Source organism: Macaca fascicularis, chromosome 19 (assembly GCF_037993035.2).
Source record: "Macaca fascicularis isolate 582-1 chromosome 19, T2T-MFA8v1.1".
Lineage (NCBI taxonomy): Eukaryota > Metazoa > Chordata > Mammalia > Primates > Cercopithecidae > Macaca > Macaca fascicularis.
The window spans coordinates 41,350,803-41,368,873 of record NC_088393.1 but is presented as its reverse complement, the minus strand read 5'-3'; the positions used below and the strand labels follow the sequence as shown (position 1 = coordinate 41,368,873).

The 18,071-nt window shown below is 43.2% G+C and overlaps 1 long non-coding RNA gene across 1 annotated transcript in view; it reads left to right on the top strand.

The window, feature by feature from the left end:
- The first annotated feature begins 3,906 nt into the window (after nucleotides 1–3,906).
- LOC123570321 (uncharacterized) overlaps nucleotides 3,907–18,071 on the top strand; it is a 67,233-nt gene continuing 53,068 nt past the window's right edge. The window contains exons 1-2 of the long non-coding RNA XR_006694417.3: nucleotides 3,907–4,015; nucleotides 5,060–5,149. This is a non-coding gene — a long non-coding RNA (uncharacterized lncRNA). The remainder of the gene's footprint in view (nucleotides 4,016–5,059; nucleotides 5,150–18,071) is intronic.

Below are 18,071 nucleotides of genomic sequence, written 5' to 3'. Positions count from 1 at the left end.
TTTTGTGAGGATGTTTGTTCATTTATTGCTTTTCTTGTTCCATTCTTGTGATGTCTTCTCGTAAAATGTTTGCTTTTTTCTGGAATTATTGCATTTAAAAATTAATATTTATTTATTTTTCTCTCATCACAAGAGTAATAAACGATGCCCTTTTAAGGTTCCTAAATTTGCTTGCTTTTTTTTTTTTTTAAAATGAGTAATGTTCTTTTTACCACTGTCATGTTTTTGGATAATGTTGCCTTTTTAATAACTACCTATATTTTGAAGAAATGTTGAGTTGAGCCATATGAAATGGCTGATACTTGGCAATTTTTGACTACAGAAATGGTGATTTCAAATAGTTCAACCTCTTGTTTCCTTTAGTAATAATTCTACAACTTACTTATTTGGCCCTTTTTTTTTTTTTTTTTTTTTTTTTTTTTGTTGGAGACAGGGTCTCACTGAATCACCCAGGCTAGAGTGCAGCGGTACGATCTTGGCTCACTGTAACCTGTTTCCTGGGCTCAAGCGATACTCTCACCTCAGCCTCCCGGCTAGCTGAGACTACAGGTGTTCGCCACCACACCCAGCTAATTTTGTTTAATTTTTGTAGAGATGGAGTTTCACTATGTTGCCCAGGCTGCTCTCGAACTCCTGTGCTCAAACAATCCTCTTACCTTGGCCTCCCAAAGTGCTGGGATTACAAGCGTGAGCCACTGCGCCTGGCCCAACTACATACTTTTTAGGGCCTACTATAAATTGATAATGTGGGTCCTCTTGTTTAAAAATTGTTAAGAATTTTAAGATAGGGACACCAGAGCCCTTTGAAGTGCCAGGCTGTGTGTGACTGTGCAGGTCACATGTCCGTGAAGCTGGTTCCAAGGTCAGGAATTGGAGACCTCGGAAGGCCTCACACCTAGGATATGATGGACCTGAATTCAATCCAGGGCTGCAGACCCCCAGGGCCGACTTGTCTGGCCAGGCTGCAGCTAGCTCTGTTGTAATCTCCTGACTGGTCTCTCGCTGGTCTTGCTCTACTCCATCCAACCAAGACTGATCTTTTTATTTTTATTATTTATTTATTTATTATATTTTTTTCTTTGAGATGGAGTCTCTCTCTGTTTCCTAGGGTGGAGTATGGTGGCACGATCTTGGCTCACTGCAACCTCCGCCTCCTGGGTTCAAGCGATTCTCCTGCCTCAGCCTCTTGAGTAGCTGGGACGATAGGAGCACGCTAATACGCCTGGCTGATTTTTTTGTATTTTTAGTAAAGATGGAGTTTCACCATATTGGCCAGGCTGGTCTCAAACTCCTGACCTCAGGTAATCCACCTGCCTCGGCCTCCCAAAGTTCTGGGAGTACAGGCGTGAACCACCTCACCTGGCAGAGCGATCATTTTAAAACTGAAATCTGACCACAGCACTCTCCTCTGTTGGAAACCTCTTCCCTGCTGCTGCCTTTGAATGAAGTCTAAGCTCTTTAGCACAGAACCCGAGTCTTATGGTCAGGGCCCACTCTCTCAGATCCTTCCCATGTGCACCGTTCACATGCTTTGGTTGTCCTGACCAGCTTGACAATCTCCACATGCTTTTTCTTTCCTTTTCTTTTTTTTTGAAAGAGTCTCACTCCATCACCCACGCTGGGGTGCCATGGCGTGATCTCAGTTGACTGCAGCCTGTGCCTCCCAGGTTCAAGCAATTCTCTTGCTTCAGCCTCCTGAGTAGCTGGGACTCCAGGAATGCACCATCGTGCCCGGCTAATTTTTGTATTTTGGGTAGTGATGGGGTTTTGCCATGTTGGCCAGGCTGGCCTCAAACTCCTGACTTCAGGTTATCTGCCTGCCTCGGCCTCCCAAAGTGCTGGGTTTATAGGTGTGAGCACTGAGCCCGGCCTCGGGACGCTCTTTCATGCCTTCTTGGTTTTTCCTATGCTAGTCTTTCCTGCCACCCCACCCCAACTGCCTAGCAGACTTATAATCACTCTTGAATATCCTGGTTAATACCATTTCTTTCGGTCTGAAGCTTCTTTGAATCACTCTAGCAGGGTTGGCCCTTTCCTCCTCTGTGCCATCAATATCTTTAAGTCATGTCTGTTTAGGTGGTTACTGCAGTATGTGATAGTCATTTGTTTTTATTTATTTACTTTTGAGACAGGATCTCACTTTGTCACCCAGGCTGGATTGCAGTGGTGCAGTCTTGGCTCACTGCAGCCTGGATCTCCCAGGCTCAAGTGATCCTGCCACCTTAGCTTCCCGAGTAGCTGGGACTACAAGGTACATGCCACCACGCCTGGCTAATTTTTGTATTTTTTGTAGAGATGGGGTTTCACCGTGTTGCCCAGGCTGGGTCTTGAACTTCTGAGCTCAAATGATCTGTCTGCCTCGACCTCCAAAAGTGCTGGGATTACAGGTGTGAGCTACCACACCCGGCCATTTGTTTTTCATGTCTGTCTTTCCTACTGAGCTAGTCACAGGCAGGAGCAACATCTTTTAGATTTTATTTTTTTTTTATTCTTAGAGACAAGGTACTGCCCTGCTGTCCAGGCTGGAGCACAGTGGTGTGATCATAGTTCACTGCAGCCTTGACCTTCAGCACTCAAATGATCCCCCTGCCTGGACTTCTAAGTAGCTGGGATTGCAGGCACATGTCACAATGCCAGTCACATTATTATTATTATTATTATTTTTGTAGAGATGGGTCTTGCTATATTGCCCAGGCTGGTTTTGAACTCCTGGGCTCCAGTGATCCTGTCATCTTGACCTCCCAAAATGTGTAGATTACACGTGTGAGCCACTGCACTCAGCCAACATTGTCTTGTTTAGTTTTGTATCCTCTGTACTTACTCCAGGACTTGGCAAAGGGCATGTGTTAGATCAATGCTAATTGTGTGACTTAAAATCAGGACTGGTGTAAGTAGGATATGATGATAGTTTAATGGGACTAGGGAAGGAGTTGAGGGCAATGGCTGTTTGTGATAGAGGCAGAGTTCTACTGGATTACCTGACTGAAAAGATGAGATTAGATGGGTACTTTTTTTTGTTTTTTGTTTTTTTGTTTTTTGAGACGGAGTTTTGCTCTTGTTGCCCAAGCTGGAGTGCAATGGCACTATCTCAGCTCACTGCAACCTCTACCTCCAAGTTCAAGCGATTCTCCTGCCTCAGCCTCCCAAGTAACTGGGATTACAGATGTGCCACCATGCCCGGCTAATTTTTTTGTATTTTTAGTAGAAACGGGGTTTCGCCATGTTAGCCAGGCTGGTCTTGAACTCCTGACCTCAGGTGATCTGCCTGCCTCAGCCTCCCAAAGCGCTGGGATTACAGACATGAACCACCATAGATGGGTACTTCTAAGTGACAGGCCGTGTGTGATTGTGCGAGTTGCTGGTCTCGAGGTCAGGAATCTGAGGCAGAGTGAAGGCCAGAGAAGGCCTCACACTTAGGACGTGTTGGACTCCCATCCAGGGCCCCAGACTCCCAAAGCTGATTTATCTAGCCATCCTGTAGCACTGATGTAATCTCTTGATGGGTCTTTCGCTGGTCTTGTCCTGTTTGTATTCATCTGGAATATCTAGGACAAAAGACAGGTGTGAACAGCAAGGGCCAAGCCTTTTGCTTCCGTGAGGTCACACCGGATCACAGCACATGAGCCTGTCAGTGCCTGGAATGGCCACTTGCAGAGATTATTGGAAACTTCTGTCCCTCAAGGTCACCAGAGGGGAAGAGAAGATACTAGTTGCTTAAATGTGGGAGGAAATTATTTTCCTTTTTCCCTCTCTTAATTAATTCTTCAAAAAGATTTCCAGCTGTATGTAAATAGTTGACGTTAGCACCTAAATAGAAAATATAAAGAGCAACGGGTTTGTTAAATAGACTTAAATAACTAGCAGTCTAACCAGTATTTTTAGGAATATTATTTTTTGGTTTCCGAGATAAATAATTTGCAACTTCTTTGTCTGCCAAGACTACTGTGAACATATACTCTGGTGACCTGGACATCATCACAAGCCTCAGAGCATGGATCCTTCTGGCAGAGAAAAGGTGACGTCACTTTCCTTTAAGAACTTTTTATATGGGTCCTTTGTGATCCTCTCCTAGGAGGATTTCTGCCCTTTCTATCAGCTTCTTTCCTTGGAAAGCATTCTCTTGAAAAGGTGTTTTTCCTAAAATAGATCATAACTGCGTAGAAAAGTCTTACCAAACTTTTACAACGTTTTGATTTTGAAGATTAGTCTTTCTCTAGTTCCTGAAAAGAGACATGGACTTTTTTCTTCCTGCCATTGCTGTGTGTCACACGGCCTACTTCCCAGGGCACCTGGCTTTGGTGGTATGTCGGGCACACTTGGGGTGGTGCTTTGGAAGAACGTGAGCAGTGATTTTTCGTTGTCCTGTCTCACTTGAGACAGGTGCTGGCCTGAGTGCAGTGACCCTTTTCTTTGTTTTCATATTCAGAAGGTCCTTGGCGTACGTTGGAGCAACTCAAATTTTTTGACTTGACGGTGACGCAAAAGTGATCCTCGTTCAGTAGAAGTCATACTTTGAGTACTCGTACAATCATTCTGTTTTTTCACCTGCACTACTGCCCTCCTCCTGTGCAGGCAACTACCTTGCTCTCCCATACCTGATGGCTGAGTTAGGACTGAACTCTCTCAGGAAGGCATGGGGAAACAGGAAGAAGGAAGAGCTTATCTGGCATCTTGTGTGCTTATAGAGTTAGTCCATGAATTTATACAAGAGTTATTCAGGATAAGATCTTCAGTGGACATTTTCTTTCCTTGAGGATCTTAGATATGCTACTCCTGTGTCTTGTGCCTTTGAGGGCTGCTGTTGAAAAGTTTGATGCCAAACTGATTTTCTTCTCCTTAAAAAGTTACTTTGTCCTTTTGCCCAAATGCCCAAAGGATTTTTTTCTTTAAATTTCCATCGTTTTACTAAAATATGTCTCAATGCTGGCCATGCTGAACTGATTTTCCCAGGTATATGGTGTGCCCTGTAAGTATGAAGGTTCAAGTCTTTTCTCATATTTTTAATTCCAGGGGAGACTTTTGAATTACAATTTTTTTTTAAAAAATTATTTTTCAGCAGTTCCAAGATGGCCGAATAGGAACAGCTCCAGGCTTCAGCTCCCAGCATGAGTGATGCAGAAGACGGGTGATTTCTGCATTTCCAACTGAGGTACCGGGTTCATCTCACTGGGGTGTGTCAGACAGTGGGTGCAGGACAGTGGGTACAGCCCACTGAGCAAGAGCTGAAGCAGGGCGAGGCATTGCCTCACCCAGGAAGCTCAAGGGGCAAGGGAATTCCCTTTCCTAGCCAAGGGAAACTGTGACACACAGCACTTGGAAAATCGGGTCACTCCCATCTTAATACTGCGCTTTTCCATGGGTCTTAGCAAATGGCACACCAGGAGATTATATCCTGTGGCTGGCTCAGAGGGTCCCACACCCATGGAGCCTCCCTCATTGCTAGCACAACAGTCTGAGATCTAACTACAAGGTGGCAGCGAGGCTGGGGGAGGGGCGCCCGCCATTGCTGAGGCTTGAGTAGGTAAACAAAGAGGCTGGGAAGCTCGAACTGGGTGGAGCCCACTGCAGCTCAAGGAGGCCTGACCACCTCTGTAGACTCCACCTCTGGGGATAGGGCATAGCCAAACAAAAGGCAGCAGAAACCTCTGCAGTTTTAAATGTCCCTGTCTGATGGTTTTGAAGAGAGTAGTGGTTCTCCCAGCACAGAGTTTGAGATCTGAGAACAGACAGACTGCCTCCTCAAGTGGGTCCCTGACCCCTGAGTAGCCTAACTGGGAGGCACCCCCCAGTAGGGGCAGACTGACACCTCATACAGCCGGGTACCCCTCTGAGACGAAGATTCCAGAGGAACGATCAGGCAGCAACATTTTCTGTTCAGCAATATTCACTCTTCTACAGCCTCCGCTGCTGATGCCCAGGCAAACGCAGCTGAAGGTCCTGACTGTTAGAAGGAAAACTAACAAACAGAAAGGACATCCACACCAAAACCCCATCTGTACGTCACCATCATCAAAAACCAAAGGTAGATAAAACCACAAAGATGGGAAAAAACAGAGCAGAAAAGCTGAAAATTCTAAAAATCAGAGCGCCTCTCTCCCTCCAAAGAAACGCAGCTCCTCGCCAGCAACGGAACAAAGCTGGACAGAGAATGACTTTAACAAGTTGAGAGAAGAAGGCTTCAGATGATCAGACTTCTCCGAGCTAAAGAAGTAAGTTCGAACCCATCACGAAGAAGCTAAAAACCTTGAAAAAAGAATAGACAAATGGATAACTAGAATAACCAATGTAGAGAAGTCCTTAAATGACCTGATGGAGCTGAAAACCATGGCACGAGAACTAGATGATGAATGCCCAAGCTTTAGTAACCAATTTGATCAACTGGAAGAAAGGGTATCAGTGATTGAAGAGCAAATAAATGAAATAAAGTGAGAAGAGAAGTTTAGAGAAAAAAGAGTAAAAAGAAACAAACAATGGTGTACCTGAAAGTGACAAGGAGAATGGAACCAAGTTGGAAAACACTCTGCAGGATATTATCCAGGAGAACTTCCCCAACCTAGCAAGGCAGGCCGACATTCAAATTCAGGAAATACAGAGAACGCCACAAAGATACTCCTCGAGAAGAGCAACTCCAAGACACATAATTGTCAGATTCGCCAAAGTTAAATGAAGGATAAAATGTTAAGGGCAGCCAGAGAGAAAGGTCGGGTTGCCCACAAAGGGAAGCCCATCAGACTAACAGCAGATGTCTCAGCAGAAACTCTACAAGCCAGAAGAGAGTGGGGGACAATATTCAACATTCTTAAAGGAAGGAATTTCCAACCCAGAATTTCATATCCAGCCAAACTAAGTTTCATAAGTGAAGGAGAAATAAAATCCTTTACAGACAAGCAAATGCTTAGAGATTTTGTCACCACCAGGCCTGCCCTACAAGAGCTCCTGAAGGAAGCACTAAATATGGAAAGGAACAACTGGTACCAGCCACTGCAAAAACATGCCAAAATGTAAACACCATCGATGTAGGGAAGAAACTGCATCAACTAACGAGCAAAATAACCAGCTATCATCATAATGACAGGATCAAATTAACACATAACAATATTAACCTTAAGTGTAAATGGCTAAATGCTCCAATTAAAAGACATAGACTGGCAAATTGGACAAAGAGTTAAGACCCATCAATGTGCTGTATTCAGGAGACCCATCTCACATGCAGAGACACACATAGGCTCAAAATAAAGGGATGGAGGAAGATCTACCAAGCAAATGGAAAACAAAAAAAGGCAGGGGTTGCAATCCTAGTCTCTGATAAAACAGACTTTAAACCAACAAAGATCAAAAGAGACAAAGAAGGCCATTACATAATGGTAAAGGGATCAATTCAACAAGAAGAGCTAACTATCCTAAATATATATGCACCCAATACAAGAGCACCCACATTCATAAAGCAAGTTTTTAGAGACTTACAAAGAGACTTAGACTCCCACACAATAATAATGGGAGACTTTAACACCCCACTGTCAACATTAGACAGATCAATGAGACAGAAAGTTAACAAGGACATCCAGGAATTGAACTCAGCTCTGCACCAAGCAGACCTAATAGACATCTACAGAACTCTCCACCCCAAATCAACAGAATATACATTCTTCTCAGCACCACATCGCACTTATTCCAAAACTGACCACATAGTTGGAAGTAAAGCACTCCTCAGCAAATGTAAAAGAACAGGAATTATAACAAACTGTCTCTCAGACCACAGTGCAATCAAACTAGAACTCAAGATTAAGAAACTCACTCAAAACCACTCAACTACATGGAAACTGAACAACCTGTTCCTGAATGACTACCGGGTACATAGTGAAATGAAGGCAGAAATAAAGATGTTCTTTGAAACCAATGAGAACAAAGATACAACATACCAGAATCTCTGGGACACATTTAAAGCAGTGCGTAGAGGGAAATTTATAGCACTAAATGCCCACAAGAGAAAGCTGGAAAGATCTACAATTGACACCCTAACATCACAATTAAAAGAACTAGAGAAGCAAGAGCAAACACATTCAAAAGCTAGCAGAAGGCAAGAAGTAACTAAGATCAGAGCAGAACTGAAGGAGATAGAGACACAAAAACCCTTCAAAAAATCAATGAATCTAGGAGCTGTTTTTTTGAAAAGATCAACAAAATTGATAGTCTGCTAGCAAGACTAATAAAGAAGAAAAGAGAGAAGAATCAGATAGATGCAATAACAAATGATAAAGGGGATATCATCACCGACCCCACAGAAATACAAATTACCATCAGAGAATACTATAAACTCCTCTACACAAGTAAACTAGAAAATCTAGAAGAAATGGATAAATTCCTGGACACATACACTCTCCCAAGACTAAACCAGGAAGAAGTTGAATCCCTGAATAGACCAATAACAGGCTCTGAAATTGAGGCAATAATTAATAGCCTACCAACCAAAAAAAGTCCAGGACCAGATGGATTCACAGCCGAATTCTACCAGAGGTACAAGGAGGAGCTGGTACCACTCCTTCTGAAACTCTTCCAATCAATTGAAAAAGAGGGACTCCTCCCTAACTCATTTTATGAGGCCAACATCATCCTGATACCCAAGCCTGGCAGAGACACAACAAAAAAAGAGAATTTTAGACCAATATCCCTGATGAACAATGATGCAAAAATCCTCAATAAAATACTGGCAAACCGAATCCAGCAGCATATCAAAAAGCTTTTACACCATGATCAAGTGGGCTTCATCCCTGGGATGCAAGGCTGGTTCAACATATGCAAATCAATAAACGTAATCCAGCATATAAACAGAACCAAAGACAAAAACCACATGAATATCTCAATAGATGCAGAAAAGGCCTTTGACAAAATTCAACAGCCCTTCATACTAAAAGCTCTCAATAAATTCGGTATTGATGGAACATATCTCAAAATAATAAGAGCTAATTATGACAAACCCACAGCCAATAATCATACTGACTGGGCAAAAACCAGAAGCATTCCCTTTGAAAACTAGCACAAGACAGGGATGCCCTCTCTCACCACTCCTATTCAACATAGTGTTGGAAGTGCTGGCCAGGGCAATCAGGCACGAGAAAGAAATAAAGGGTATTCAGTTAGGAAAAGAGGAAGTCAAATTGTTCCTGTTTGCAGATGACATGATTGTATATTTAGAAAATCCCATCATCTCAGCCCAAAATCTCCTTAAGCTGATAAGCAACTTCAGCAAAGTCTCAGGATACAAAATCAATGTGCAAAAATCACAAGCATTATTATACACCAATAACAGAAAAACAGAGAGCCAAATCATGAGTGAACCCCCATTCACAATTGCTTCAAATAGAATAAAATACCTAGGAATCCAACTTATAAGGGATGTGAAGGACCTCTTCAAGAAGAACTACAAACCACTGCTCAATGAAATAAAAGAGGACACAAACAAATGGAAGAACATTCCATGCTCATGGATAGGAAGAATCAATATCGTGAAAATGGCCATACTGCCCAAGGTAATTTACAGATTCAATGCCATCCCCATTAAGCTACCAATGACTTTCTTCACAGAATTGGAAAAAACTACTTTAAAGTTCATATGGAACCAAAAAAGAGCCCGCATTGCCAAGACAATCCTAAGCCAAAAGAACAAAGCTGGAGGCATCACGCTACCTGACTTCAAACTATACTACAAAGCTACAGTAACCAAAACAGCATGGTACTGGTACCAAAACAGAGATATAGACCAATGGAACAGAACAGAGCCCTCAGAAATAATACCACACATCTGCAACCATCTGATCTTTGACAAACTGGACAGAAACAATAAATGGGGAAAGGATTCCCTATTTAATAAATGGTGCTGGAAAAACTGGCTAGCCATAAGTAGAAAGCTGAAACTGGATCCCTTCCTTACTCCTTATACAAAAATTAATTCACGATGGATTAGAGACTTAAATGTTAGACCTAAAACCATAAAAATCCTAGAAGAAAACTGAGGGAATACCATTCAGGACATAGGCATGTGCAAGGACTTTGTGTCTAAAACACCAAAAGCAATAGCAACAAAAGCCAAAATTGACAAATGGGATCTAATTAAATGAAAGAGCTTCTGCACAGCAAAAGAAACTACCATCAGAGTGAACAGGCAACCTACAGAATGGGAGAAAATTTTTGCAATCTACTCATCTGACAAAGGGCTAATATCCAGAACCTACAAAGAACTCAAACAAATTAACAAGAAAAAAACAAACAACCCCATCAAAAAGTGGGCAAAGGATATGAACAGACACTTCTCAAAAGAAGACATTCATGCAGCCAACAGACATATGAGAAAGTGCTCATACTCGCCATCAGATAAATGCAAATCAAATCCACAATGAGATACCATCTCCCACCAATTAGAATGACAATCATTAAAAAGTCAGGAAAAAACAGGTGCTGGAGAGGATGTGGAGAAATAGGAACACTTTTACACTGTTGGTGGGACTGTAAACTAGTTCAACCATTGTGGAAGACAGTGTGGCAATTCCTCAAGGATCTAGAACTAGAAATACTATCTGACCCAGCCATCCCATATATATATATACACACATAAAATATATATTATATACATATAATATATAGATTATATATAATCCTATATACCCAAAGGATTATAAATCATGCTGCTATAAAGACACATGCACACGTATGTTTATTGCAGCACTATTCACAATAGCAAAGACTTGGAACCAACCCAAATGTCCATCAGTGACAGACTGGATTAAGAAAATGTGGCACATATACACCATGGAATACTATGCAGCCATAAAAAAGGATGAGTTCATGTCCTTTGTAGGGACATGGATGCAGCTGGAAACCATCATTCTCAGCAAACTATCGCAAAAACAGAAAACCAAACACCACAGGTGGGAATTGAACAATGAGAACACCTGGACATAGGAAGGGGAACATTACAAACCAGGGCCTGTTGTGGGTTTGGGGGAGGGGGGAGGGATAGCATTAGGAGATATGCCTAATGTATATGACGAGTTAATGGGTGCAACACACCAACATGGCACATGTATACATATGTAACAAACCTGCATGTTGTGCACATATACCCTAGAAGTTAAAGTATAATAAAAAATAAATTAAAAAAAATTATTTTTCAGGCCAAGAGTGGTGGCTTATGCCTGTAATCCCAGCAATTTGGGAGACTAGGGTGGACAGATTACTTGAGCCCAGGAATTCGAGATCAGACTGGGTAACATGGTGAAATCCCATCTGTATGAAAAACACAAAAAGTTAGCTGGGCATGCATGTGCCTATGGTCCCAGCTACCTGGGAGGCTGAGATGAGATGATCGATTGAGCCCAGGAGTTTGAGGCTACAGTGAGCTGTGATTGCGCTGCACTCCAGTTTGGGCAACAGAGCAAAATTCTGTCTCAAAAAAAAAACAAAAAGAATTTTTCTGTCCCTTTCTGTTTCTGTTCAAAATTCTATGTCCTTTGAGTTCTTGAAAAAGATCATCTTTTAATGACTCAGTTTTAAATTTACTCTGATAAGTGAATATCATAAATATATGCACTTCCTACTTGCAAAGAACTGAGATGCAGCCCTTTTAATGCCACCATCCTGGCCTCTCTGTTCAATCATGTCTCACTCATTCCAGCTCCTAAAATGTAGTCCAAGGGTAACCATGAAAACAATCATCGTGTCTAGTTAAAATTCACTTCGATGACTTTTTTTTTCGAGGCAGAGTCTCACTCTGTTACCTAGGCTGGAGTGCAATGGCGCAATCTTGGCTCACTGCAACCTCTGCCTCCTGGGTCCAAGCAATTCTGCTTCAGCCTCCTGAGTAGCTGGAACTACAGGCATGCGCCACTACGCCCTGCTAAATTTTGTATTTTTAGTAGAGATGGGGTTTCACATGTTGGCCAGGCTGGTCTCAAACTCCTGACCTCAGGTGATCCACCTGCCTCGGCCTCCCAAAGTGCTGGGATACAGGTGTGAGCCACCGCGCCCGGCCTCGATGACATTCTTAAGGGCAGTTTCCAAAAATGAGCTATCTCGGTCTAGTTTTTCTGATCTGCAAGGAGTGTTCCCTGCAACATACGCAAGTGAGGAGTCTCTGTAGATTATGAAGACTATGTCTTGTTTTTCTTTTGAGACGGAGTCTGACTCTGTCACCCAGGCTGGCGTGCAGTGGCACGATCTCTACTCATTGCAAGCTCCGCCCCCTGGATTCAGGCGATTCTTGCGCCTCAGCCTCCTGAGTAGCCGGGATTACAGGCGTGAGCCACCGCACCTGGTCCATGTCTTGGTTTTGATAAAGCTCGTAGTAGAAACAATGGCAGAGGCTTCCTTTCGGTCATCACAATCGCACTGCTAAGGGACTGATTACTGGAATGAGGATATCGCAGCAGGTCATCACTGATGGTAGGCACCATTTTGGGATTAAAAACAAAGATGACAGGCCGGGCACGGTCCCAGAATTTTGGGAGGCCGAGGTGGGCGGATCACGAGGTCAGGAGATCGAGACCATCCTGGCTAACACGGTGAAACCCCGACTCTACGAAAAATACAAAAAATTAGCCGGGCGTGGTGGCGGGCACCTGTAGTCCCAGCTGCACGGGATGAGGCAGGAGAATGGCGTGAACCCGGGAAGCGGAGCTTGCAGTGAGTGGAGATCGGGCCACTGCACTCCAGCCTGGGCGACAGAGCGAGACTTCCGTCTCAAAAATGAAAAACAAACAAAAAACAAAAAACAAAAAACAAAAAAACAAAAAAAAGATGACAAACCTTTGCCTTCCTGAAATGATCATCTACGATTTGCAGTTAAGACATAGACTAGGGCACTCCATAGGAAAGGGATGATTTCAGCTGTACTCAGGTTAGCTGCAGATACGTCTTTCTCTCAAGCTGATTACCTCAAATTCCATCTTCTGCCTTCTTTCCTTCAGTAACCCAATACTCTGTTTCAATGTAAGACTCCACTGCACTAGGGTCCAAATCATATATTCTGTGTAAGATCATTCAAAACCCATTCAGGGCCGGGTGCGGTGGCTCACACCTGTAATCCCAGCACTTTGGGAGGCCGAGGTGGGTGGGTCACTTGAGGTCAGGAGTTCGAGAGCAGCCTGGCCAACATGGCAAAACCCTGTCTCTACCAAAAATATAAAAATTAGCCAGGCATGGTGGCGCACACTTGTAATCCCAGGTACTTGGGGGACTGAGGCAGGAGAATCACTTGAACCCAGGAGGCGGAGGTTGCAGTGAGCTGAGGTCATGCCATTGCACTCCAGCCTGGGTGACAGAGCGAGACTCTGTCTCCAAAAAACAAACAAACAAACAAAAAACAAAACACCATTCAGAATGTCTGTTGGGAATAAAAAGTTGGAAACAAACCAATGTGCCAGGACTTTGATTGGCAAGGACGAAGGCTCTAATTTTTTCTATACATATATTGACTCTCTTTTGTTTACGTTTTTTTTTTTTTTTTCTCTCTTGAGACAGGATCTTTCTCTGGGACCCAGGCTGGAATGCAGTGGTGTGAACACGGCTCACTACAGCCTTGAATTCCCTCGCTCAAGTGATTCTCCTGCCTCAGCCTCCCGAGTAGCTGAGACTACAGGCATGAGCCACCACACCTGGCTAGTTTTGTTTAAGTTTTGTAGAGATGGGGTATTGCTACGTGTCTCAGGCTGTTCTGGAACTCCCGGGCTCAAGTGATCCTCCTGACTCAGCCTCTCAAAGTGCTGGGATTATGGGTGGGAGCCACTATGCCTGGCCTGCTTACTTTTATCATTTTTATCTTAATGCTTTCTATCCTTTTCTTCATTTCTGTTTTATTTTCTTCCTTTTTTTCTTGTTTCTGCCAATCGTTTCTGAGTTCTGTAAACTGTTCTCACATCTGCCTATTGTCTGACCGTCTCATTTCTGAGTTTTCTAGCTTGTGCTTATGCCTTCCTTTCACAGCTTCTCCTATTTTCTTAATTTTCTGTAATTCATTTTGAAATATTAGTTTAACATTTTCATATACCCTGTAGTTGCATTTTTTTTCTGGTGAATATTATCTTCTAAATATATGTTATTTGGATGATTTTTCTTTCTTTTTTCTATTTTTGAGTGAGGATCGACCATAATCTTTTTCTGGGGTTGAAGTTGTATTTTTAGAAGGAAATTTCTATATTGAGGATGGGCCAGAATGTCTTCCTCTCTTTTCTCATTTTATCACAAAGTCTCAGAAAATATGTGCAGTCATCTCTTCAGTGCTTTCTGCTATTTGCTTTCTCTGGTCTCCTCTCCGACTAGCATCTAAATGTTTTCCTTTACTCCCAGGTGCCTGGCCCTGATCAAGTTGGGGTCTCCTCCCAGCAATTTCTCCTCAGTGTAGGCTCTCCAGTTCCAGAAGGGGAGGGAGCCCACTGGGTGTTTCTGAGAGTCTTTCTGTTTTTTTTTTTTTTTTTTTTTTTTTGAGACAAGATCTCACTCTGTTGCCCAGGTTGGAGTGCAGTGGTGCCATCGCAGCTCGCTGAAACCTCTAACTCCTGGGCCCAAGTGATCCTCCTGCCTCAGCCTCCTGAGTAGCTGGGACTACAGGCCAGCATAAGCAAATTTTTTTGAAAACTTTTTGCAGATGGGCATCTCACTATGTTGCCCAGGCTGGTCTTGAACACCTGGCCTCAAGCGATCCTCCTACCTCAGCTTCCCCAAGTGCTGGGATTACAGGTGTGGGCCACTGCACCTGCTTCCTGAGTGTCTTGATGGTCAACTGCCTTTTTGCAGTGAAACCCTGCCCAGTTTTGCCTGCTGTGCCTAGATCTGTGTCTGGGTGGGAGCCCCTCCTGTGGGTCTGACCACCTGTTGGCAGTCTTAGCTCCCCAGCACTTAAGACCCTCATTTCCCTCTGCCCCTGGCCTGGTGTCATTCCCTGTGGGTTTGACTGCTGTCTGTGGGGTGTGTGTGTGTGTGTGTGTGATTATATTTTTATATGTATATGTATTTTTAAACTTTTAGCTTCAGGGGTACATGTGCAGGTGTGTTATATAGTAAACTTGTGTCGTGGGGGTTTGTTGTACAGATTATTTTGTGACCCAGATACTAGCACCCAAGAGTTATTTTTTTCTGATCCTCTCCCTCCTTCCACCCTCTACCCTCAAGTAGACCCCCTAGTGTGTATTGTTTCCCTCTATCTGTCCATGTGTTCTCATTCCACTTATTAGTGAGAACATGCGTTATTTGGTTTTCTGTTCCTGCGTTAGTTTGCCAAGGTTAATGACCTCCAGCTCCCCTGTTTTCCCACAAAGGACATGATCTTGTGTTTGTTGTTGTTGTTTTTTGAGACAGGATCGCACTCTGTCACCCAGGCTGGAGTGCAGTGGTGTGATCTTGGCTCACTGCAACCTCCGCCTCCCAGTTTCAAGCCATTCTCCTGCCTCAGCCTCCCAAGTAGCTGGGACTACAGGCATGTGCCACCACTCTCAGCTAATTTTTGTATTTTCAGTAAAGATGGGGTTTTGCCATGTTGGACAGATTAGTCTCAAACTCCTGACCTGAAACAATCTGCCCATCTTGGACTCCCAAAATGCTGGCATTACAGGCACGAGCCACTACACCTGGCCCTTGTTCTTTTTGATGGCTGCATAGTATTCCATGATGTATATGTACCACATTTTCTTTATCTAATCTGTCATTGATGGTCACCTACGTTGATTCCATGTCTTTGCTGTTGTAACTAGTGCTTCAGTGAGCATACAAGTGCATGTGTCTTTAAGGTAGAATGATTTATATTCATTTGGGTATATACCCAACGTTGGGATTGCTGGGTTGAAAGGCAGTTCTGTTTTTAGGTCTTTGAGGAATTGTCCCACTGCTTTCCACAATGGTTGAACTAATTTACACTCCCACCAACAGCGTATAAGGGCTCCCTTTTCTCTACAACCTCACCAGCACCTGTTATTTTTTGACTTTTTGGTAACAGCCATTCTGACTGATGTGAGATGGTATCTCATTGTGGTTTTGATTTGCATTTCTCTAGCGATCAGTGATGTTGAGCTTCTTTACATATGCTTGTTGACTGTATGTATGTCTCCTTTTGAACAGTGCGTGACCTACTTTGGTTGATGGCATTCTCTGTGGGTTTTGTCTTTTGCTATCCTAATTGATCTCCCTGTTTTATGACGGGGTTGGGGGAGATTACAAAACTGTGCCATCATCACTTTCATTTTACTTGTCTCTTGTTTTTGCCTATTCCCCAGCCTAGACTCTTTCCATCTTTGTGTACTTTTTGGTTAGGGCTTCAAAGAGCCCTTTCAAGACCCATGCTCCACAGGAATGAGAGTCCTCTTATTCGAAAGGAATAGATTCTTGGCTCTCATTCATGCCTCAGGTGTGTGCAGAGCAGAAAGTCACATCAGTGAGCAGCGAGCTCTCAGCTTTCTTATAAGGAAAATGGTAAGCAAATAGGACTTTCAGAATCTGATAAAAAGGCACATTCATTTTCATGTGTGTTTTATTTCGGGGTGATCATGTCGCAGCGTTTTACTATGAAAAAGCCCAATTCGGTGCTGCATACTCACGTTTAAAACAAGCAACCTGCTTCTTTCTTCATGTTTTTGCCCTTTTTCCCTTTACACATTTATAACTTTATTTTATTTTAGTTTTGTTTTATTAATTAACAGTGATACTTTTAGTAGCATCATGATCTAGAATTGCCTGGTACACAGATTTTGTTCTGGGCTTGAGTTCAGAAGTAGTTCCCTCCCTCCCTCCCTCCCTCCCTCCCTCCCTCCCTCTCTCCCTTCCTTCCTTCCTTCCTTCCTTCCTTCCTTCCTTCCTTCCTTCCTTCCTTCCTTCCTTCCATCCATCCATCCTTCCTTCCTTCCTTCCTTCTCCTTCCTTCCTTCCTCTCTCTTTCTTTTCTTCTTTCTTTCCTTCCTTCTTTCTTTCCTCTTTCTTGCTTTCTTGCTTTCCTCTCTCTGTTTCTTTCCCTTCCCTCCCTCCTTCCCTTCCTCCTTTCTTTCCTTCCTCCCTCCCTCCCTCCCTCCCTCCCTTCCTTCCTTCCTTCCTTCCTTCCTTCCTTCCTTCCTTCCTTCCTTCCTTCCTTCCTTCCTTCCTTCCTTCCTTTCTTCCTTCCTTCCTTCCTTTCGACAGAGTCTCACTCTGTCACCCAGGCTGGAGTGCACACAATCTTGGCTTACTGCAACCTGTGTCTCCTGGGTTCAAGCTGTTCTCCTGTCTCAGCCTCCCAAGTAGCTGAGATTACAGGCGCACACCATCAGGCCTGGCTATTTTTTGTATTTTTAGTAGAGACAGGGTTTCACCATGTTGGCCAGGATGGTCTTGAACTCCTGACCCTCAAGTGATTCACCCACCTTGGCCTTCCAAAGTGCTAAGATTACAGGTGTGAGCCACTGCATCTGGTCCAGAAGTAGCTTTAGAGTGAATGTTGTTCATAGCTTTGTTATTTTGTGGGGTGCTGTAGTCACAGTCTGTTTCAAATATCTCACTTTACTTGTCAAGTGCCATTTATTTGGCTGTGGCAGTAAAGGGTGTTGTTCTCAAATATCTTTAAGAAATTGTCAGTATCTTATAAAGTATGATAACATATATCCTTGTATTATTTGCCTACATTATTTCTTTTTGTAAAGCATGAGTTTAATTCTCAAAAGACTTCATCATGTTCACTGTACTTTGCATAACTCACTAAATTTTGATGTGTCTCAATTATGTGGGTGAAAAAAGTGAATCAGAAATAGAAGACATGAGGCTTAATGGAGTACAAGCAGCACAAGGGAAGAAAGAGCCTTTAGTCCAATGCATCTGACCAAGTAGAATTTATACCAGGAACATGAAGTTAGTTTACCATTTGAAAGCCAATCAGTGTACTTCATCATATAGACACACTAAAGGAGCAAAACCGTGTGATCATCTCGATAGATAGCAAAGGCATTTGATCACTATCTAAACCAGTTCAAGGTGCAAAATCTGCCCAGGCATGGTGGTTCGTGCCTGTAATTCCAGCACTTTGGGAGGCTGAGGCAGGAGGATCACTTGAACCTGGGAGTTTGAGA